The sequence below is a fragment of the Equus asinus genome, chromosome 12 (assembly GCF_041296235.1).
Source record: "Equus asinus isolate D_3611 breed Donkey chromosome 12, EquAss-T2T_v2, whole genome shotgun sequence".
Taxonomy (NCBI): domain Eukaryota; kingdom Metazoa; phylum Chordata; class Mammalia; order Perissodactyla; family Equidae; genus Equus; species Equus asinus.
The window spans coordinates 12,816,477-12,839,643 of NC_091801.1; the positions used below are offsets into that span (position 1 = coordinate 12,816,477).

Here is a 23,167-nt window from a genome sequence, read left to right on the forward strand (position 1 = left end):
ATGATGGCTGGAGAAACAGCGATTTATCCGTGAGCAAACTGTGGGTACGACCTGGATCCTGAAGTAGCTGTCTCCTTTGTTACACCCAAGATATTTGAAAATGAGTACATCCAGTTACATCTTTCTCTTCTCGTTTAGGGTACTGTTCACTAACAGTTGTAAAGTTGAAAGCTTACAAAATTTATATGGCAAAGTGCAAGATGTAAAGATTAGAGAACGTGTTTTTGTTCTCCCATCTTTGTTATAAAAAATTATATACTTTATCTCAAGGAAAGAAAGGCTGAAATCAGGCCTCCTGCAGTTGTGTGCATTCGCAGATGAAGGAAGCATCTTTGCTTGGCTAATGCCAGGAAGCCCCGCTCTGCTGACGCAGACTGCTAGAGGGCCCCCACTCGCACTGCATTATGTGCCAGCGGGACTGTTTGCTCCCTGTGATGGGGATGCCTCTTGGGGAGATCGTCAGGTGTGGTTGGATGTAGGGCTACAGTGTTGTTTTTCCTTGGTTTTCGTTTCTCTCTTTCTAGCTCTTGTCCCATTTTTCCTCTGCTTGACTTTATTTTCAAAGAAGCTCACTTCCGTTTGCTGTATGTCCTACGTTGCATAGTCCTTAGACTTCTGGTAGTACAAGGAGCAAGTTTTTGTTTTTGGTAGTTCTTAGAAAAGTCCCAAGAAAAACTTTGAGTAGAATGTCCATCCCGGATTTTGTCATTCAGACTGGATTTGGGGTCTGGGGAGACTTTAACTGGCCAAGCTTGAGTTTGTGCCCAGCCTATGCAGAGCACAATTATTTTATAGAATAGTTCCCTAAAGGCAAAGATTCTGAGGGAGAATCATTTCCATTACATAAATCAGAACATTTGGTTCAAATCCTGGTTCTGATGCTTTCAGCTGTATGATCTTGGGCAAGAAACTGGACCTCCCTTAGACAACATAGAGATAATAATACCAAATGAAAGGACTTTTAGCAAACATTTATTGAATGCCTACCGTTTACCACATGTTGTATTAGAGTAGATACTTTGATGAAAAACAGTCTAGCAGACTCAGAGTCTACTAGAAGAGGAAGACAATGGAAAGAAACAGGAAGAGAGTGATAGATGTGTCCATATGGTGCTATGGAAACATTGAGAATAAGCACCTGGCTCAGATCTGGGAATTGAAGAAGCCTCTCAGAAGGAATTCACGCTTGAACTGAATCTTCAAGTTAACTGGATGTTAGCGAGGGAAAGAAGGTAAGGAAAGCAATCTTGACCTTGGGAACAATGGCAAGGAATCCTGAGAAGTTTAGTTAGTTCATGGTCTTTCAAGCAATCTGCTATGTCTGGAATGAAAAGGCTGAGGTTCAGGCAGGGTGCTGATCTGGATGTCCTCAAGTGACATGCCGAGAGGTTGAGATTTTACCCTGAAGGTGATTGCGAGCTGAGGTGATTTTAAACTGAGGGATAAAATAATTGGATATCTGTTTTAGGAATATTGCTTTGGCAGTGTGTGGAAAATAGTTGGATAGGCTTAAAATTCAAGGGAGACGGGTGAATTACAAGGATGTTGTAGTTTAGGCTTAACGTGGTGAGAGCTTGAACCAGTGAAGGTGGCGAGGAGGGGACAGTGTGTAGATGTTTAGAAGGTGGCCTTGATCGCACCTGGGGATTGGTTGGAGGGGTGTGTAAAGGATAACTTTCACATGTCTAGATCACTGGGGATCCTGTTCACAATGAGAGGAGTTGGAGGAGATCTTTGGAAAGATGAGCAATTCAGTTTTGACCATGCTGAGTTTAAATTGCTTGATGAGAGATTTAGGAGGAGTCCATTTTATCCCTGTTTAAAGTCTCAACGAGGGGTGTGTGAAGGTTATCTTTGCCTTTGAGGGTTTGTTGCAAGTACATATGGCAAGAGGAACTTCAGGGTCCAGAGCTTCTGGAATAGGGATGTGTAATATATCTTGCAGAAAATGACTTTGTTTAGGATACGCCCTGAGTTTGAGTGACCCATCTATTCTTCGTTCATCTAGGATTTGTACTTCCTTCGTACAAGGTTTTGGTGATATTGGTTTCATCATTCAATCTGGAACATCCTCATGGCATACATCCATGCCAGGCACCCCCGTCCTCAGGCGTGGTTGGTATATTTTATGTCAAGACAATATTTGTCTAATGTATCCATTTCCTGGTCCACTCACCTGTATCTAGGTTAGTAAAGGTGTTTTCTGTTCACATGTGTGGTATGAGTCATAGCAAATTAAACGAGGAAAGAGTTTGTACTGTTTTGCTGAAAAGTTGTTTGTTCCTCACGATCTCTTCCTATTGCCCTAGGAAATAAGTCTGTGAGACTTGGAGAACTTTATGGACAGCTATAGCTATCAGTAGAAACTTGATAGAGTGAGACAAGTTTTTTGAAGTATCTGAACTGATTTTTTTCATTATGTTAATTATCAGTAAAACTAGAAATAACCAAGATTTTAGTTTATGGAATAGCTTGTTTATTATAATTTGAAGTTATTTTATATATGCTAATGACTAGCTACTAATTATTGTGATGTTGGTGTGCTGTTTATTTTGAGCTTGTTTGAAGTGTCAGTATAAGCATTCTTCACCAGTTTGTAATGCCCTTTTAAAAAGCATGTTGGAAAGTGGAACAGTCGAGAAACTTTAAATATGTTTGTAGCAGTAGTGGTAGGAACTGTTATAAACCTACAATTTTGCTTTCTGCCACCAGATGGTGCTCATGTACTGATAAAACAACATATAGACTAGGTGAGTTCACTTTGGTTAGTATTCCAAGACCGGTGGTTAACTGATAAATGAGAGGTTAAACTATACAATATTTGCCCTTTCTTTGCCCTAATAATATGTCAGTTTCGTATGCTTCATCTTAAAGGAGAAAGTCAGCCAAGTACACAACTTTAAAGCCTCTTGGATAAATGAAATAAATGTGAAGTGGTGAAAAGCAGGGATTCATTCTCATAGTTATATATAATGTTGCCTTTTGTCTATTACAGCCTTTGGTTTAGGGAATATATTCTTTTCTATTTTGTCATATGCTTTATACATGGAACGTATATCAGAACTTTTTAAAATGATATTTCTTTTCAAAATGATATTTCTTCTGGAGACTATCACTTTATAGAGCAGGTCTAGAACTGAAAGAAAAGAAAGGGTACAAGACAAAGTTTTTAATATTTTCACATAGGATTACATTAATTAAATTAAGAATGTTTTTCATTTGGGGGAAAAAAATCTAAACCCACAATAAAGAATTTGAATAGGTTACTGAAGCAAAGATGAGGGAGAATGAACTGGAATATGAAGCCAGGGAATCAGAGAGCCGGGGAGATGATTTCAGGGTAAATGAAGATTATTCTGAGTCAGGAGCTCTTGTCTTAGGCAGGCTGTGTTTAAGATGAAGAATAGGAACTAGTGGACATTGTAACTCTTTAAAACAAGACTCATTGGTTGGTAAGACCAGATGTGACACTCTTCATTTTATAAAATAGAAGTACGGCTTTTTCTTTGAAGTGAAATATGAAGAGGGTCCCCCAATATCTGTTTCCCCAAGTGTTAAAGATCAAATTATTTACAAAAAATTTTGGGGACTTATGTTTCTGGCTGCAGTGGGGTAACTGGGACCAGACTTAGCCTCCCACCATAAACACCTAGAAAGCCTAGGTAAAGTTCTTACATTATGCATTAACTGATATAATATGATGTGAATGGAAGTTGTGCTAAGTTAAAGATGTAATTGATGCAGAGCGAAAAAGAACACTGAGAATATAATAGTGGAGATAAAATGGAATCATAAAAAATTATAATCTAAAAGAAGGCAGAAAAGAGATAGAAAAAAGGAGTAATGAACACATGGGATAAATAGAAAATTAAGAACAAAATGATAGATTTAAACCCAACCATATTGATAATTACATTAATTGTAAATGGTCTGAACACTCTGGTTAAAAGGTAGAGAATGTCAGACTGAATAAAAGAGCAGGAAATACAATCATGTGCTATGTAAAGAAATCCACTTTAAACATAAAGACACAGATTGGTTAAAAGGATGGAAAATGATATTCCATGCAAACACTAATCATGATAAAGCTGGAGCGGCTATATTTATATCAGACACAGTAGATCTCAGAACAAGAAATATTACCAGGGATAAAATTAACAATGATAGAAGGGTAAAATCATCAGGGAGACCTAATAATTCTAAATATCCATGCATCTACTAACAGGCCTTAGAATAAGTAGACAGAAAAACAGTAAGGCTACTGCTGTGTACTGAATTGTGTACCTCCAGAATTCATGTTGAAGCCTTAACCCCCATTGTGATGGTATTTGGAGCTAGGGCCTTTGGGAGGTAATTAGGTGTAGGTGGTTTACAAGGGCAGGGCCATTGTGATGGAATTAGTGCCCTTGCAGGAACAGACAGCAGACAGCTAGCTCTCTACTTTGCACCCTCCACCCCTACTGCCACGTGAGGACGTAAGAAGTTGGCCCTCTACAAGCCAGGAAGAGAGCTGTCACCAGAAACTGACCATGCCAGCACCTTGATCTTGGACTTCTAGCCTCCAGAACTGTGAGAAAATAAATTGCTCTTGTGTAAGACACCTGGTCTGTGTTGTTTTGTTACGGCGTCCTGAGCTAAGACAGCTATAGAATTTAATGACACTGTCAACAGAATGTACGTTCTTTTCCAGTGCATTTGGAGCATTCACCAACACAGATGATGTGCTGTGCTGTAAGACAGTTCTCAATAAGTTGAAGAGAATTGAAATTATGCAAACTGTGTTCTTGACCACAAAGGGATTAAGTTAGAAATATCATAAAAATAGCTGGAAAATTTCACAAATATTTGGAAGTTAAACAACACATTTCTAAATTATACGTAAGTCAAAGGAGAAATCACAAAGAATATCAGAAAAATATTTTGAACTAAATGAAGATGAAAATGAAATACTGAAATACAGTCATGCATTGCGTAACAATGTTTCAGTCAACAACAGACCACGTATATGATGGTGGTCCCATAAGATCGGTACCATATAGCCTAGGTGTATAAGTAGGCTATAGTGTCTAGGTTTGTATAAGTGCATTTTATGATGTTTACACAATGATGAAATTTCCTAATGGTGCATTTCTCAGAACATGTTCCCATCATTAAGTGACACATGAGTGTATGTGGGTGCAGCTAAAACAGTGCTTGGAGGGCAGTGTATAGCTTTAAATGCTTATATGAAGGGAAAAAATGTCCCAAATTAGTGCTTTAGGCTTCTACCTTAAGAAACTAGAAAAAGAAGAGCACGTTAAATCTAAAATACAGAGAAGGAAATAATAAAGATAGGAGCAGAAACCAATGAAATTGAAAATGGACAAACAATATAGAGAAATCAATGAAATCAAAAGCTGCTTGTGAGAAAAGTTTCATAAAATTGATAAATTTCTAGCTTGACTGAGAAAGGAGAGAAGGTGAGGTTACGTAACACCAATATCGGGAATAAAAGAGGGAATCCTACTTAACATTAAAAGAATCATAGGGGAACTTACAAATGACTTTATGTTTATAAATTTGACAACTTGGTTCAGTGGTTGGGGAACTGTTACTTGCAGCACAAAGTGTTAGTGGAACATAGCCGTGTCAATGCGTTTATGTATTGTCTGTGGCTGCTTTTGAACTCTACTGGCAGAGTTGAGTAGTTGTGACACACTGTATGACCTGCAAGCTTAAAATGTTTACTGTCTGGCCCTTTAAGGAATATTTGGCTGACCCCTGACTTAGATGGGTGAATTGGACAAACTATCTAAGAAGGAACAAGTTACCAAAACTGACTTAAAAACAAGTAGAAAAACCTCATTAACTGTATTAAAGTTGAATTTGTATTAGAAACTTTTCCACAAAGAAAACTTGAATCTCAAATGATTTCACTGATAAATTCTATCAAACCTTTGAGGAAGAAATAATCAGTACTTCAGAAAACAGGAGAAAAGAACACGTCCCAGCCCATTTTATGAGGCCAGCATTATCCTGATGGCAAAACCTGACAAGGAAAGAAAACTTGAGATCAGTATCCCTTGTGATGACAGATATGAAAATCTTTCACAAATACTAGCAAATTAAATTCAGCAAAATTTAAATAATGTGATACACCATGATGAAGTGAAGTTTATCTTAGGAAAGCATTAACCATATTAATAGAATAAAGGAGAAAAACCATATGAGCATCTTATCACTCAGAAAGAGCATTTGATGAAAGACAACAGTCATTCATGATACAGACTCATCAAAGTGGTAAAGGACTTCCCTGAACAACCTCTGGCTGACGTGTTTTATGGTGAACGACTGAACACTTGTAAGGTGAAGAACAAGGCAATGATGCACACTGTTATCACTTCTATTCAGCATTGTACTTGAGTTCTAGCAAGTGCAATAATAAGAGGAAATGGGAGAACATATTGGAAAAGAAGAAATAAAACTCTGTTTGCAAATGCCATGATCCTGTATGTAGAAAAGTCTAAGAAATAAAAAATGAAAAGCTACTGAAATAAGTGAGTTGAGCAGGGTCGCAGGATACAAAGTCGATATACAAAAAATCAACTGTAATATTACTATATAATAGTAATGAACAACTGGAAAATGAAAGTGAAACGTCATACTCAGGGCTAAACTTAATGAAATACGTGCATGACCTGTATACTGAAAGCTAAAAAATATTGCTCAGACAAATTAAAGAAGACTTGACATTATTAAGTTGTCAGTGCTCCCAAAGTTAACGTGCAGATGCAATGCAATCCCAACCAGAATTCTAGCAGGTGTTTTTTCAAATTGATGAAATAATATTAACATTTGCGTGGTGATGCAAAGACCTGCAATTGGCAAAACAGTTTTGAAAAGGATCAACAAATTTGGAGAGCTCACGGTACCTGACTTTAAAATTTGCTGTAAAGCTGCAGTAATCAAGACAGTGGAATATTGGCATGAGGAATGACATAAATCAGGGGAACAGAGTAGAACAGAGGTTGGCAAACTGTGGCTCATGGGCTACAGCTGGCTGGCTTGTTTTTGTGTGGCCTGCAAGCTCAGAATGATTTTTATGTTTTTAAATGGTTGGGGAAGAAAATCGAGAATGATATTTCCTAAGACATGAAATTTAGATAAAATTGAAATATTAGTGTCAGTAAAGTTTTATTGGAACACAGCCATGGTCATTTGTTTCTGTGTCGTCTGTAGCTGCTGTCAGGCTGCAACAGCCAACTTGAGTAGGTGTGATGGAGATTATATGGCTTGCAAAGTCCAAAATATTTGCTGTCTGGCCTTTTACAGAAAAAGTTTGCTCATTCTTGGAATATAGAGTCAAGCAATAGACCCACCTATATGTGGTCAGTTTTTTTCCAAAATTAATTTCAGCAAAGGTGCTAATAGGCAAAGAGGATACTCTTCCCCAAAATAGTGGTAAAACAATTAGATATCCGGATGGAAAAAAATGATCCTCAACCTTTACCTCACACCATGGACAAAAATTAGTTAGAAACAGATCATAGACTTACATGTAAAAGTTAAAGCTGTAAACTTTCCAGAAGAAAATACATTGTTACTTTTGAGATAGGCAAAGATATTTTTAGAGTTCAAAAAGCATGAATCATAATTTACAGAAGAAAATACTTTGCTATTTGGGAGATAGGCAAAGGTTTCTTAGACTGTAAATCATAAAAGAAAAAATTGAGAAATTAAACTTCCTCAAAATTTAAAACTTCTGGTACCTGAAAGTCACTGTTTAAAAAATGAAAAAGGAAGACATACACTGAAAGAAAACAGTTGAATACATACATTGATAGAATTTGTATCCAGGATAATTAAGTGAACATTTACAACTCAATAATAAGACAAACAAAAATGAGCGAAATATTTAAATATAAACTTCACTAAAGAAGAGATAAGAATGCTAATAAGCATGTGAAAAGATGCTGAAAATCATTAGTTATCAGGGAAATGCTGCTTAAAATCGTAGCTAAAATTTAAAAAGACTAATAATACCAAGTGTCATGGTGGGGCAACTGGAACTCTCGTAACATTGCTGCTGGGCATGTAAAATGCCACGCTCACTTTGTCATGGTTTGTCACTTTCTCATGAAGTTAAAGATACACTTAACAATACCGCCCAGCAATTCCACTCCTGGTATTTACCTAGGAGAAATGAAAATATATGGCCGTTCAAAGACTTGTACATGAATGTTTGTAGCGTCTTTCTTTAGAATAGCCCTAAACTGGTAATGTCCAGCAGCAGGTAAATGGTTAAAACAATTGTAATATAACCTTGCCATGGAATACTACTCAGTAGGAAAACTTCTGATCCACAATATGGATGAATCTCAAAAAGATGCTGAACGAAGGAAGCCGGGAGCATAGTGTATATACAGTGCGATTCTATTTTTGTGACATTCTAGAACAGGCAAAATTAATCTGTAGTGACAAAAAGCCGTTCATTTGTGGTCTAGGTCTGAAGGTGGGAATTTCTTTTACAAGGAAACTTTTTGAGGTGATAGAAATATTCTGCATCTTGGTTTTGGTGATTATTATATGGATGTATGTCAAAACTGATTAACTAGGAGCTTAAAATAGGCCCATTTTACCTAAATAATTTAAAGTTGACATTTTGTATTACAGATCTTCCTCAATATATGATGGGGTTACATCCCAATAAACCCATTGTAAGTTGGAAAAGCGTTTGTTTAATACACCTAACCTGTCAAACATTGTAGCTTAGCTTAGGCTACCTTAAATGTGCTCAGAACACTTATATTTGCCTACAGTCGGGAAGAATCATGTAATACAAAGCCTATTTTATAATAAAGTGTTGACTATCTCATGTAATTTATTGGCTGCTGTACTGAAAGTGAAAACAGAATGGTTGTCTGGGTACAGAGTGATTAAGTGTATCGGTTGTTTATCCTTGTGGTTGCTCACCGCTGCTGCCCAGCATCGGGAGAGAGTCTTAGCGCATATCACCAGCCCGGGAAAAGATCAAAATGCAAAATTCAAAGTACAGTATGGTTTCTACTGAATGCGTATTGCTTTTGCACCATCGTAAAGTTGAAAAATGCTAAGTGGGACCTTTGCAAATCAGGAACCGTCTGTGCTCAGTTTTCTTTGAAGCTAAAAGTACTTTTAAGAAAGCATCAGATTTTTGCCTCCCAAGCATTTAGCCAAAACTATTGTAAATGTCTTACTAGGGGCTAAAATAATATTTACCTCATAGAGTGTTTGAGGATAAAATGCTATGTCTGTAAATTGCCTAGCTTTTGCCTTTGCTAAATAAATGTGATTTAATTGTTAGCCTGTATTGTATTGTAGATCATATAGTGTGGTTGAAAGTACAGACCCTGGGGTTGGAAGGGCAGCTGTGTGCATTTGAGCAGCTTACTCAGCCTTCTGATTCTCAGTCAAGTCATCTGTGAGCTGAGAATAAATTACGCTTCCTCGTAGTGTTGTTTTCAGGATTAAATATGACAACTCTGTGATCACACGTGGCCCATTACCTTACTTTACCACAGTGTTTTTAGTTCCTTAGAAAGAATTTAAACATCAGTGTATTTGCACTGGGGCATTGTTATTTTGAGAGGTTTTTAAAACTTCACTGCTGCCCAATTAAAATAAATCAGGCTATGATTCTATTATTATTTCTGAGTATATGCTTTATAGAAGGAATGACTGATTCTGTGATACAAATATGCATACTTGGCCTCTTCTTGGAATTTACTTGACCCTGGAAAAATACTGCCATTGCAGCACAGAGAGCCATTTCTCTTGGAAAACTACTGTGCACATCAGCAGTTATTAATGTGGGATTTGAACACAAGCCTCGGAAAATCCGTGCCTTTTATGTAAGTGTTCGCAACAGTTTGTACACACACCTCTTCTGCCTTGGTAGCCATCCGTTTTACCTTTGACCTTTCAACTCTTTCACTTTCCTTCCCAAGGAAGGGCTAGTCTGTATTTTCTTGCCACTGAGTTAGAATTCAAGTACTGATCGCTTGGTAATAAATTTCCCATTATATAAATTCAGAACTCCATGCTCCTTTGTTCTGCTCTAACAGGCAGGCAGGCGGGCCCAAGGAACACCACTTAATTTTGGATTAGAGACTGTTTAAAATATCTGGTATGTTTATTAAATAAAAAACCTTTTTCCTGTCATACAAGTTTAACATTTTTCATATCTCCCTAAAACAAAAACAAAAGCAGAAGTAAACAAAGCCAGTTCTTAAATAAAAAAATGACTTTTTATAATTCTGGGTTGACCGTCTTATTTTATTTGGCCACTTTTTTTTTTATAACGCTCTTGAAATCCTTTTTGAGTTTTTCATGCTAAAAGTTTAAAAATTATTCTCCATAAAGGTGACTGAAGGAAAGTAGCACCAAAAGGATAGTTACTATAAGTTCCTCCCCTTCAAGTTTATCATGATTCTTTAGGAAAATGCAGCCATGACTTAAATGTGATAAATGCTAAGTTCCTGTTTTTTTTTTTTACAAGAAGTGATCTTTCTAGTCCTAAATTTGTTTTAAAAATTTTAACAATTTTTGTCCTAGATTAGGGGAAATAAACAGCATCCTCTATTCTTTTATTTGAGGTGAATTTTATTAATCTGTTGTTTAAGTGCTGAAAACCAAGCACAATATTTGGCTCCCTTTGTGTTTGCTGTCTCACAGATGTCTCTGTCTTTTTATTCAGTTGAGCAGAATGTTGTTTTAGCAATGCTTATCTACTTGTGTTTTAAAAAAATATCTGGGCAAAATGACAGTTCGATTTATGGAGATCTTTTTGATGTGGTATGTGACAAAGATGAGTGGGCTTTTTGTTTTTGGAATTGTGCAAAGAAGATTTTTACAGATTGCTAGTCTTACTAGCTCTGAGAAATTTGAAAAATTCTGAATTTTTCCTCTTTATTTTGGAGACTTCATGAATCGAAAAGCAATATTATCCCCCAGGTGTTTCTCCTTAATATTCAATCACTTTTAATGTTTTTTCTTCAACTACTGATTTTTGGTGAAAGGTTTGTGAAGTTTTTAATGTTAATTGGATTTAGAAAGAAATTTAAGTATGGTGTTTAATGCAAGTGCTGTGACTATTAATAATGAGAGTTTATATTACATGTTTATAGAAGTTGCTACAATAATAGGATTTCTTGGAAATGGAATATTGTGTCTAATAAATTCTGGGCAAGATTTTGGGTGATCATCAAAATAGGCCATGTTCCAAAGTTTGTTTTTATGTTGGTTACTGGAAACTTAGAATGTAATTTTCTCATAGAAAGATTGTGGTAAGTGGTGGCAGAGTTCCCAAGATAGCCCATAAAAACTGATTTTAATTACAGGGAGCAGTGTACCTTGTAGCTTGTTCTAACTTTGGCTTCCAAGGAACATTTTCCCCTCGATGCCACCTGATCAATAGGAGTGAGACACTTGCAACTTGGACAACAGCAGGAGTAGAAAAGAAAGGAGGGTTCCAGACACCATCGGGGGTGATGGAGAAAGGCAATCACACCCCCCCCCCAATTTAATTTCAAATTGTTTATTGATAGAAGCAAATTTAGTCAGCTCATGGAAGGGTCGGTGCGTTAAGTGTTGCGTATGCTTTGGGAGACTACTGAAAGTCAGGAGGGGGCTAAATAACCAGATGCAGAAGCATCAGAGGAGCAGCTGAAGATGGAAAAGGTGATAGAGGCAGAACCTCACTTGACTGCAACTCAAAGTTGATAAGGAGTGGAGATGGCACGTTGGAACAAAACAGTTCCTTCATTTTTGCGTAGACAGAAATTTCTGCTTTATAAAATGAAATCCGCGTCGTCCAAATTTGGTTTTGTACAAGGGTTCTGGTTTCTCCACATGTTTACCAAACTTGTTTTCTCGGGGTTTTTTTTTTTTTTCGGTAATAGCCATCCTGATGGGTGTGAAGTAGTCCCACCAGTTTGAACACCACTTCTCGGTCCCAGATTCTTGTCTGGAGACACATTTTATTCTCTGATTCATGGACAGTAGGAATATATTTATTCACAGATTGATGCATTCAACATGTTGGTGTCGATCAGTCAGTGGTTCTTGAGAATGAGATGCTGGTGAACATGAAGATGAGTAAGGCACTGCCCTTACTCTTGAGCTTATATCCCAGTTGGGGAGGATAGATGATTGTAACTCAGAATGATAAATGCCGTAATAGCGATTACCACCAACATCTTAAAGCTACATTGGAAGGCTGTTTAACTGATTTACCACCAAGATCAGGAATAAGGGACACCATCTCCAAAACTGTTCAGCATTGTCCTAGAGAATTAGCTGATGCAGTTAGAGGACAGAGCAATTTAGAGGCATAAGATTTAGAAAATAATTCAAGTAATAAAACAATTCAGTAAAGTAGCATGATATAAAATTAACATCTAGAATCAAAAGCCTTCAAATATACAAGGAATTATCAAGTAGAGTATACAATCGTAGATAACAACAATAAAGTAGGTAATAACAACAAAGAAGTGATAACAACAAAGAAGGTAAAATACTGAGAAATAAATTTATAAAGAGATATGCAGAAATACCTGAGGAGAACTTTAGAGTACTCTTGAAAGACAAAAGTATACTTCAACTAATGAAAAGACATTTTTTGCTCGTGTAGGATGACAGCAGCATAAAATCTAGTCAAAAAAAAAGTGAAAGTACAGAGAAAGAAAGAATGAAGATTAAAGCAGAAATGAGAAATAGAGAATGGAAAAACAATAGATCTAATTGATAAATCAAAACTCTGATTTTTTAAATTAACAAAATGAACAAAGCACTAGCTAACTATAATGGGGACAAAAAGGGAAAAATATAAATTAGAAAATGAGAAATGACAAGGAGGAAATGACCATTGGAACAGAGAAAAATTTTAACAAGTTACAAAAGACTACTTTGTAGATCTCTGTACAAATATATTTGAAAATCTAGATGAAATAGAGAGTTTCCTAGGAAAATACTGTTTACCAAAATTGACCCATTCGAGATAGAAAGCTTAAATGCATGGATATCCATTGGGGAAAAAAAATAAGTTAATAAACCCACAAAAAAAGCACCAGGCCCACATGGTTTCACAGAGAATTCTATCTACCAAATTATCAAAGACCAGATCATTTTAATGTTATGTAGGCTAGACGAAGATGGAGACAGAAGAGGAGTTTCCAAATTTTACTTTATGTAAATTTAAAACAAACGAGTCAATTTGAAAAGAAAAGGGAGAAATTTCCAAATTCTCTTTACAAAACAAGTGTAACATTGATACCTAAACCTGGTAAAGACAGTGCAGAAAAGGAAATTGCAATTCAATACCAAGTATAAATATATAAGAACAAATAAAGCATGAGCAAATGGAATGTAACACTCAATTAGTAATAATATATAACTTTTAGAAAGGTTTTTTGAATTGAATTCATTATTCTAATACTTCCATTTTTATTGATATAACTGTTGAAAGCTATGAAATTTTCTTTGATCATTGCTTTACATGTGTTCTGTAAATTCTGTTATATAGTATTCTCGTTATCATTTTTGTGAATAATTCTGTAATTCCAGTTTGTATTTACCCTTTCTGGTAAGAGTTGTTCAATAAAGGTTTAATTTTCAGGTAGAAGGGCTTTTTGTTTTTAAAATTTTGTTATTAACTTCTGGTTTATTATGATCTAAGTGTTTTTTGTAATATTTCTACTTTGTGGCATTTACTCATGCTTTCTCTGAGATCTAACATAGGATAAATGTGAATATTGCATATGCACTTGAGAAGAAATATCAAGTATATATACGTGTGTGTGTATATATATATATATATATATATATATATATATGGTCCTCCATAAGATTTTGTTACTTAAGTCTTCTGTATCTTTACTTTTTCCCCCCATTTGATCTGTCTTGCACCAAGAGGGGTATGTTAAAATGTCGGTATTTTTGTGTTTCTATCCTTATCTTCTTGCATCTCCTGTAGTTTCTGCTTCATAAAGGCGGTTGCTGTGTTATTTGGCACATAGATATTCATAACTGTTATGTATTATTTGAGAATTGCAGATTTTAGCGTTAAAAATGTCCTTTGACATGAATGCATTTAGCTGAAGTTCTACTTTGTGTGATATTAGGATAACAATTACTGTTTTCTTTTTGCTTCCATTTGCCTGTTCTACCTTTGTCTATCCTTTTATCTTTAGCCTTTCTCTCTTTTTTGTATGTCTTTTGTATATAATGGGGGTCTTGCTTTGTGACACAAATTAAAAACTTTCTTTTTAAGCTCTACACATATTTGACTTGAGAAACAAAGTGAGACTTTTTTTCCTAGCCTGATTTGAGATTGGTTGACAGTGTATACTCTTGGGTGTTTACCATAAATTAAATGAGCTAAGTCTGCTGCTCCAAAGTTTTGGTGAAAATATATTTGAAGTGCATGCTAAGATAAAAGCATTTCATGAAACAAATGTTGCATCAGCACAAGGGTATTGTAATTAACAAAATTTTTATTTTTCTATCCTTTCTGAGTATATCAAATTAAACAAGGTGTTGCTAAGTGGAAGAATAACCAATATAATTAATAGTCATTTCCTAAGACCTAGGAATGCCTTCTTGGACTACTTCCTAGAAACTGAAAAACTAAATAATTGTAATAAACATGTAACATCGTTTTGCAAGTCAGGTGGTTTCTAGTTCTTTGCTTTCAACAAATTACGAGAGGACCCAATTGAGTTGTCAGTTGCCACATCCTTAAAAATAATTTCTAATGGTAGATCACAATATAAATCATGACAGAAAAAAAACTTGCTATAACAAAATTCAGGGGTGACTTACTTATTAACATGCATAAAGTTTCTCAGTGACTGTACCTAGAAAACTGTGAAATAAGAATAAAATTGAGAACCTGTCTCATTTTGGCAATAAGAAATATTCCTTCTTAGATACAAGAGTATACATTCAAAAAGGAAAAGCCCTATCCATCTGACTAAGAAGTATGTTCACTAAGATTTTACTTTTGTTTAAAAATTATTTATAAGAATTTGTAATGTTTATGTTGTCTGTTAATTATTTGCTAATAATAATTGCAATAATGGCTCATTTCACAAAATTTTTTAACATACATGCTAATAGTCACAGGAAATGCAAACTTCTAAAAATTTTAATTAATATCTGTATTTTTGATACATAGAATTGTGATAGAGTAAGCAATAAAAGACTTTCTGGTATAAAATATAACATTAGGATACAATTCTTTGGAGAGTGAGGAATAAAATGCAAGTTCAAGAAGAAAAAGAATGATGTAAAATTCCTGATATATTTAATAGACTTTATGCATTTTTGAAGTAGATGAGGGTAGATGTCAACTCGTTATGATATTTAGAGTCCTTTGGATACATTTAAAGGAGAAACATAACATTTTTATTTTAAAATATCAGTATTTACAGTAAATCAGAAACTACATCTTTTGCAAGTATTTAAGCTTCTAATGAAAAAGTTTAGACGCTAATTAAAATTTTAGATGTAGTAAAAATGTGCAAGAATAGACACGGTTTTCAGAGTTCTTTATAGGGTATGAGCATTAACTTTGAGGACCGTTGCCCTAGAATTAATTGAAGAGGAGCTGAGTTTGAGATGGCAATTGCCGAATGCACAGAGGCGCATTGATTTTCACATGCGGAGGCAAGTGTGGTAGTTTGATGAAAATGGCTTGATAATTTTAAAAAGTCTTGAACCTGACTATAGCAGTCATAATTAATCTTTTGAGCTCAGTCGCTCCCAAAAGTGAAATCTTATTTTCCTTATGTGGTATTTAATATAATTTTCCCATTTATAAAATAATAAAATTGTATTCATAATCAGAATTTCTAGAGTAGTAGATGTAAAAATACTTATCTTGAGCCATTAGAGGGCAGCATGAATTTAATCTTTGGAATTAGGTTTTACAACATGTAAATCCTTTTTGAGTCACAGGCTTAATATAAGCATCATTTAAATAAACTGTGAAGTTTTTTGGTTGAAATTAAAATCTTTCATCTGGAATTTTGGTAATATAATAAAAAACATGATAGCAGTATAAAAGTAAGCTCCCCCTTTTTTTTCTTCTCTCACCTCCCCTGCCCCTAAGCACATTAGGGCTTTTATAAAGCTCAGAAAGTTGCACAGTTTGATTCTAAACTTAATATTTACCTTGATTTTCAGCTGAAGAATTGTCTAAGTTAGTATTATATGGTACTCCATGAAAAAAAGAATTTGAAGACAAATCTGGGAAATATTGCATACTGTATCCCTCTTAAAGATTTCTTAAAGATGTTACACAGAAAACTAAGTGATTCCCAACTCTGGCTGAACACCAGGCTCTCCTGGAAAGCTTTGACGAGTCTGATGCCAGGTTTATCTAGACTCGTTAAATTTCTGGTTGGGGAATTTGAACACTAGTGTTTTCACAAGCTCCCTGAGTGATTCTAATGTCCAGCCATTGGAATACCAACCCAAACACACTTTGCCCTCTGTTAACATCAAGGATTGTTTTATGATTGCTGGTTTAAGTAGCCTTAGAGCTTTTGAAAGAGTTAAAGTAGAAGGCAAAAATTAGAGTTAACCACAATCCTCAGGGAATCAACGTTCTGGGCAGCCAACTTTTCCATATTGTTGAAGATTTACACCTTTTTGAAAACTAAAACTTTTCTTATTTCAGTATTTGTGGATAGAAGTTTTTCTAAAAGTTATGGCATACATTTTTCAATTAAAAAATGCCACAATTATGAATATGAAGAATCCTTCATGTTGACTCAGTGTCAGCCTTATATATCACAACCATTATCAGAAGCCTTGCAAGATTCATCCTTAGGCCAGATACTCCTAGAGTGCTCAAGTCTGCTTTTGTTACTTTCTAAATCATCCTTGGAGGTCAGGATGTCATTGTGTCTCTTGCTGCATGTCACTGTACCTTTGTATAGCAATGCTTGCCCCACCACCTTAATTTAACGCTCTTCAACTGCTATTGTCTAGAAAACTGATATTATGGTTAGAACTGGGAGCAAAGTAAGAGTAACAAGGTTTTGGATTTCTCCCTAAGGTGCTTCTATAAGTGTAAAGTACATGAGTTTTATTCAGTTCAGGAATTTTTTGACTTCAGGGTTTATTTTTCCATTCATACATTTTGAGTTTCTTCTGTATTTCAGGTAGAATGAGGTTGCCAGTTAGCTGAAGACAGATTTGATGAATATATACATATATATTTGTATAAAATGACATGAAGTACTTTGCTTGGGGTTGGACAGAAATAGCAGTTCCTTTAGTAGACTTCATGAAATTACTTTCTCATATGTTAAAGGAGAAAGATAAGATTCATTTGTGCATGATTTTTCCCTTCTTTTGAATATAGGATTTCTTTCTTCTCTGTCTCTCTTTCTGTGTTTGGTAAAAAAAGAAAAAAAAGTCAAGTTTACTTTCCAAAATGATAAGATTTGCTAGTAAGTAATGCAAAGTTTGATAGTTTTTTTCACGTCACGTCTACAGACATGTTCCTTTATTGACTTGACCTTTTTATTTGATATTGCTTCTCTTCTGCCATCTGAAGTCTTTATGTACGTTTTTTTCTGTTTTTCTTTTATTTCGCTTTGTTTCCAGAGTCTCTTCTTGGGAACCACAGAGGAAACTTTGTTTCGTAGCTTTCTGATTTTTAGGCGTAACAACCTCTGTTCACTGATTTAAAAAAGAAAAGAAAAAGAAACAGGACTCCAGGATATTTTTCTTTGGAAGAAAAAAACTTTTTCTGTGAGTCATGGATTAAAATCAACAGAGATAGATGTTGGTGCCACATCAGATATTTCCTAACGTTGCTGTCTGGAGTATAAGTAGAAGTGTCCTACCTTTGGTAGTATTTAAATGGAAGTAGTGTTGTCATCTGTCAGAGATGTTGAAGAGAGGTGTCCTTTTTTGGCTTGATGAGTGACCTTTTAAGCTATTTTGACTAACCTGTGGTAAGGAATATTTGTTAATGGTATGATTCAATACATACACATAGGCATATGCATATAGAACTAAAACAGAAGATTTATGAAACAGTAATACCCTTAACATATATGTCGTACTCTAATATTTTCTATTTGTTCTATTAAAAATGTCAGTCGTGATTTGTTAAGTTTGTTTCATGACCTGTTAACGGATCATGACTTGTACTTTGAAAAACACTAACTAGATGACTTCTGTGGTTCCTTCCAACAGTAAGATTCTGTGTTCTTTTGAATCCATATTCTTATAGAGAATCAAAGTTCGTCATAGAACAGCTGGGAACCAAATTAAATTACGAATGATATTAGGAATTCCCCCAAGACATCTGGATGTCTAGTTGCCTCAGAGGTATCATCACTTACTCAAAAAGTACAGAATCTTGGGGCTGGCCCTGTGGCCTAGTGGTTGAGTTCAGTGTACTTCTCTTCTGCAGCCCTGGTTCCGTTCCCGTCAGCAGCCATGCTGTGGCGGTGACCCACATACAAAATAGAGGAAGATTGGCAACAGATGTTAGCTCAGGGTGAATCTTCCTCAGAAAAAAAAACCCCCGAAAAGTACAGAATCTCCAAATAAAATCTGTGGTTTACTTAATACTCTTGTACCAATGTTCAGTTATTAGTTTTGACCAAGGTACTGTGGTTATGTAAGATACTAACATTAAAGAAAGCTGGATGAAGGGTATACGGGAACTCTTTGCACTATTTCTGCACTTTATTTATATGTGTGATATTATTCCAAAATGAAAGTTAAAAGTATAGAAGAGCATCTTTGAGTAACATGCTCTCAAAAGGATATCCAAAACCCTAGAGTTTTGTTTTGTTTGCAATTTTTTATTGTGATATATTGATGATAACACCTTGTACAATTAACTGTCCTCAACAGTAAGGTTTTAATATGACTGTTAGGAGTTAGGGAAACTTAGTAAGCAGTATTAAAGCTGAGTTTGCTAATCCTACTTGATAGTTACCTGGGAGTTCTTTTTGGGAGTTTAGAACTAACAGAATAATTAATAGAATAAATTTCTTTTTTTGAGGATGATTAGCCCTGAGCTAACTGCTGCCAATCCTCCTCTTTTTGCTGAGGAACACTGGCCCTGAGCTAACATCCATGCCCATCTTCCTCTGCTTTATATGTGGGACGCCTACCACAGCATGGCTTGATGAGCGGTGCCATGTCCGCACCTGGGATCTGAACCAGTGAACCCCAGGCCACCGAAGTGGAACATGCAAACTTAATTGCTGTGCCACCAGGTTGGCCCCTAGCAGAATAAATTTTTTGAAGAAGATTTTAAATTGTGGAGTCGGGGGGGACTGGTATTCAGTATCTTTTTTACAATTTCCATTGTGATGGAAAAATAAGATATAATGAGGAATATGTGAGTATAGAAATAACCTCTAGAAAATTGTAAAAGATCAGGGTCAGCAGCCTGGAGTTCTGTGTGGGAAAAACAATCATGGGGAACAGGATTAGCCAATCAAAATAAAAATAGGATTCTTTGTATAAAAATGTCAGGCAGGAATAATAACCTGCGTGTAGTGATGAGACATTGGAGGATGCAACTCATGGGCCATTAAAAAATATTTCTAGTGGCCAACCTGGTGGCATAGTGGTTAAGTTCGAGTGCTCCACTTCAGTGGCCTGGAGTTGGTGGGTTTGGATCCTGGGCCCAGACTTACACCGCTCATCACGCCATGCTGTGGCAGCATCCTACGTACAAAACAGAGGAGGATTGCCGCAGATGTTAGCTCAGGGACAATCCTCCTTGAGCAAAAAGGAAGATTGGCAATAGATGTTAGCTCAGAGCCAATCTTCCTCACCAAAAATAAAGAAAAAAGAAAAAACAATTAACTGACAGATTTAGAAACAAGAATATGGGATGTGTAGAATATTTGGACATCTTGTTTTGTGTTTTGCATTTCTAAACTATTACACCAGTTGAATTATTCTTTCTTGGTTTGATGCCTTTAGGAACTACATATTCACTTCATAAAAAACTCTTATTAAAGAAAACAATAAAACCCAGCTCTTTTCAGAAAGTAAGGGTATAATCATTTATGGTATAAGGAAATATGGTAATTTAAAAGGCAGAGGATAAAAGTTTGAAGAGAATTCAATGTATATTGAGTTTTTATTGTATTCCTCTCACTATGCTAAGAGCTGTAGGGTAATTCAAGGGAAGTATATGAAAGTGCTCCTGCTTTTGAGGAATGTCTGTCCCATTCAGGGAGATAAGATAACAGTGAGAGTTATTGTGATATTCTACCATGTATAGAACATTACCACCATCTGTATACACAGACAGGATAATTCTCTAAGGTATGTGTATTTATCCCCATTTTACCTATAAGGAAATTGATACTCAAGTTTAATTTGCTTAAGGTCATACATGTAGTAAATTATAGAATTGAGATTTAAATCTGTTTCTGTCTGACTCCAAAACCATTTCTATAAAATTTTGTTTTTGTGTGTTTTGGGTACTGTGAAGTAAAATCATCAAATTCTCATTTCAAAATTTTTTTTGGTAAAAATCACCATGAAGTAGTCATTCAAGAAAATAGATATTAGGAATGGTAGTGCATGTAGGTTGTAAATTTTCAGGATACATATAAGGAAAATTTAGAATGCAGATACTACTATTTCTTATTGATTTAATTATTCTTTCTACTGTATCCCCCCCCCTTTTTTTTTGGTGGGGAAGATTCACCCTGAGCTAACATCCATTGCCAATCTTTCTCTCTTTTTTTCACTTGAGGAAGATTAGCTCTGAGCTAACATCTGTGCCAGTCTTCCTCTGTTTTGTATGTGGGATACCTCAACAGCATGGCTGATGAGTGGAGTAGGTCGGCGCCTGGGATCCAAACCTGCAAACCTGGGCTGCTGAAGCGAAGCAAGCGGAACTTTAACCACTTGGCCAGGGGGCTGGACTCCCTTATTTCCCTGTAAAAAAAATTTTTATTTTGAAATAATTTTAGGTTCACAGGAAATTACCAGAATAATACAGAGAGATCCCGTGCACTTTACACCCAGTCTCCCCCAGTGGTTACATTTTGTATACTTATAGTATGGTCCCAACTGAGGATATTGACGTTGGTACAATGTAGATATTGTAGTTCTGTGCCAGTTTATCACATGTGTAGATTCATATAACCACCACTTCAATCAAAATAGAGAACTCTTCCATCGCTACAGAGATCTCCCTCCTGCTATCCTTTTATAGTCTTACCCTCACTCTTGCTTCTTCACTGTACCTAGCCTTTGGCAACCATTAATCTGTTTTCCATTTGTGTAATTTTGTCATCTCAAGAATGTTCTATAGATGAGATCATACAGTATGTGACTTTTTGAAATTGACTTTTATTCGCTCAGCCTAATGCCCTTGAGATACATCCAAGTTTTTGCACATATCAATAGTTCACTCCTTTCTCTTGTTGATAAGTATTCTATGGCATGGTTGTATCCCAGTTTGTTTAACCATTCACCTACTGAGGGACATTTTGGCTGCCTCCAGTTTTTAGCTATTACAAATGAAAGTGCTATGAACATTTGTGTGTAATTTTTCTGTGGACATGAATTTTCATTTCTTTTGGGATAAATGCCCAAGAGTGTGATAGCTGGGTCATATGGTAAATATATGTTTAGTTTTCTAGGAAGCTGCCAAGCTATTTTCCAGAGTGACTGAGCCATTTTGCATCACAACCAGGAATATATGACAGATCCAGTTTCTCCTCATCCTCACCAGCATTTATTGTTGCCACTATTTTTAATTTTAGTCATTCTGATAGGTGAGTAGTGATACATCATCATAGTCTTAGTTTACATTTCCCTGATGGCTCGGGATGTTGAATGCCTTTTTTTGTGTTTTTTGCCATTCATGTATCTTCTTTAGTGAAATGTCTCTTCATGTTCTTTGCTCATTTTCTCTTAGATTGTTTGTCTTTTTACTGTTGAGTTTTGAGAGTTTTTTATGTAGTCTAGATGTGAGTCCTTTTTTAGAGATGTGGTTTGCAAACCTTTTCTTGCTGTTTGTAGTTTGTCTTTTCATCCTCTTAGCAGAGTCTTTCATAGAGCACAAGTTTTTAATTTTGATGAAGTACAGTTCATCGGTTTTTTAATTGTGTGAGTATGCTTTTGTTGTCAGGTCTAAAACTTCTTCATTAAGCCCTAGATCCCCAAAGATTTTCTCCTAAAAGTCTTATAGTGTTGTGTTTTACATTTAATTCTATGATCCATTTTGAGTTTATTTTTAATTAGCTGTGATGTTTAGGTCAAAGTTCTTTTTTTTTAACGTATGGATATCCGCTTGTTCCAGCACCATTTGTGGAGTACACTGTCCTTCCTTCAATAGATTGCTTTTACACCTTTGTGAAAATCAGTTGGCTGTACTTGTGTAAATCTATTTGTTGGTTCTTTATTATGTTCTCTCGATCTCTCTGTCTGTCTTTTTGCCAATAACTCACAGTCTTGATTGCTATAGTTAAATAATAAGTGTTAAAATAATGCAGGCATACCTTGGAGATATTGCAGATTCTGTTGCAGACCACCACAATAAAGCGAATATCACAGTAAAGTGAGTCACACAAATTTTTTGGTTTCCCAGTACTTATAAAAGTTATATTTACTCAATATTGTAGTCTATTAGGAGGGCAATAGCATTATGTCTAAAAAAACAATGTATATACCATAATTAAAAAATCCTTTATTGCTAAAAAATGCTGACCATCATCTGAGCCTTCAGCGAGTCATCATCTTTTTTCTAGTGGAGGGTTTTGTAAAAAATGCAACATCTGCAAAGCTCGGTAAAGCAAAGTGCAACAAAACAAGGTATGTTTGTATAGAGTGATTCCTCACACTTTATTCTTCTTTCTCAAAGTTGTTTGAGCTATTCTAGTTTGCCTTTACGTATAAATTTTAGCATAAGTCTTGTATTTTCACTTTCATTTTCCATGTGTTCATTGGCGGTATAGAAATACAATTGATTTTTGTATTTCTATCTTGTATTCTATGACCTTGTTCAACTTGCTTATTCTAGGTGATTTTTAAAATATATTTCTTGAGACTTTCTACATAAACATGCCGTTTTTAAATAGGGATAGTTTTATTTCTTGCTTTCTGATCTGTATACCTTTCATTTACCTTTCTTGTCTTATTG

The 23,167-nt window shown here is 35.5% G+C and overlaps 1 protein-coding gene and 1 long non-coding RNA gene across 51 annotated transcripts in view; both read left to right on the forward strand.

Annotated features, from left to right (window-relative positions):
- Nucleotides 1-23,167, forward strand: part of STAU2 (staufen double-stranded RNA binding protein 2) — a 296,365-nt gene that overhangs the window by 53,655 nt on the left and 219,543 nt on the right. The window lies entirely within an intron of this gene.
- On the forward strand, nt 2,007-4,594 carry LOC139039884 (uncharacterized). Its single transcript, XR_011493135.1, has 3 exons — nt 2,007-2,115; nt 2,713-2,750; nt 4,413-4,594. It is a non-coding gene; the product is annotated as an uncharacterized lncRNA (long non-coding RNA).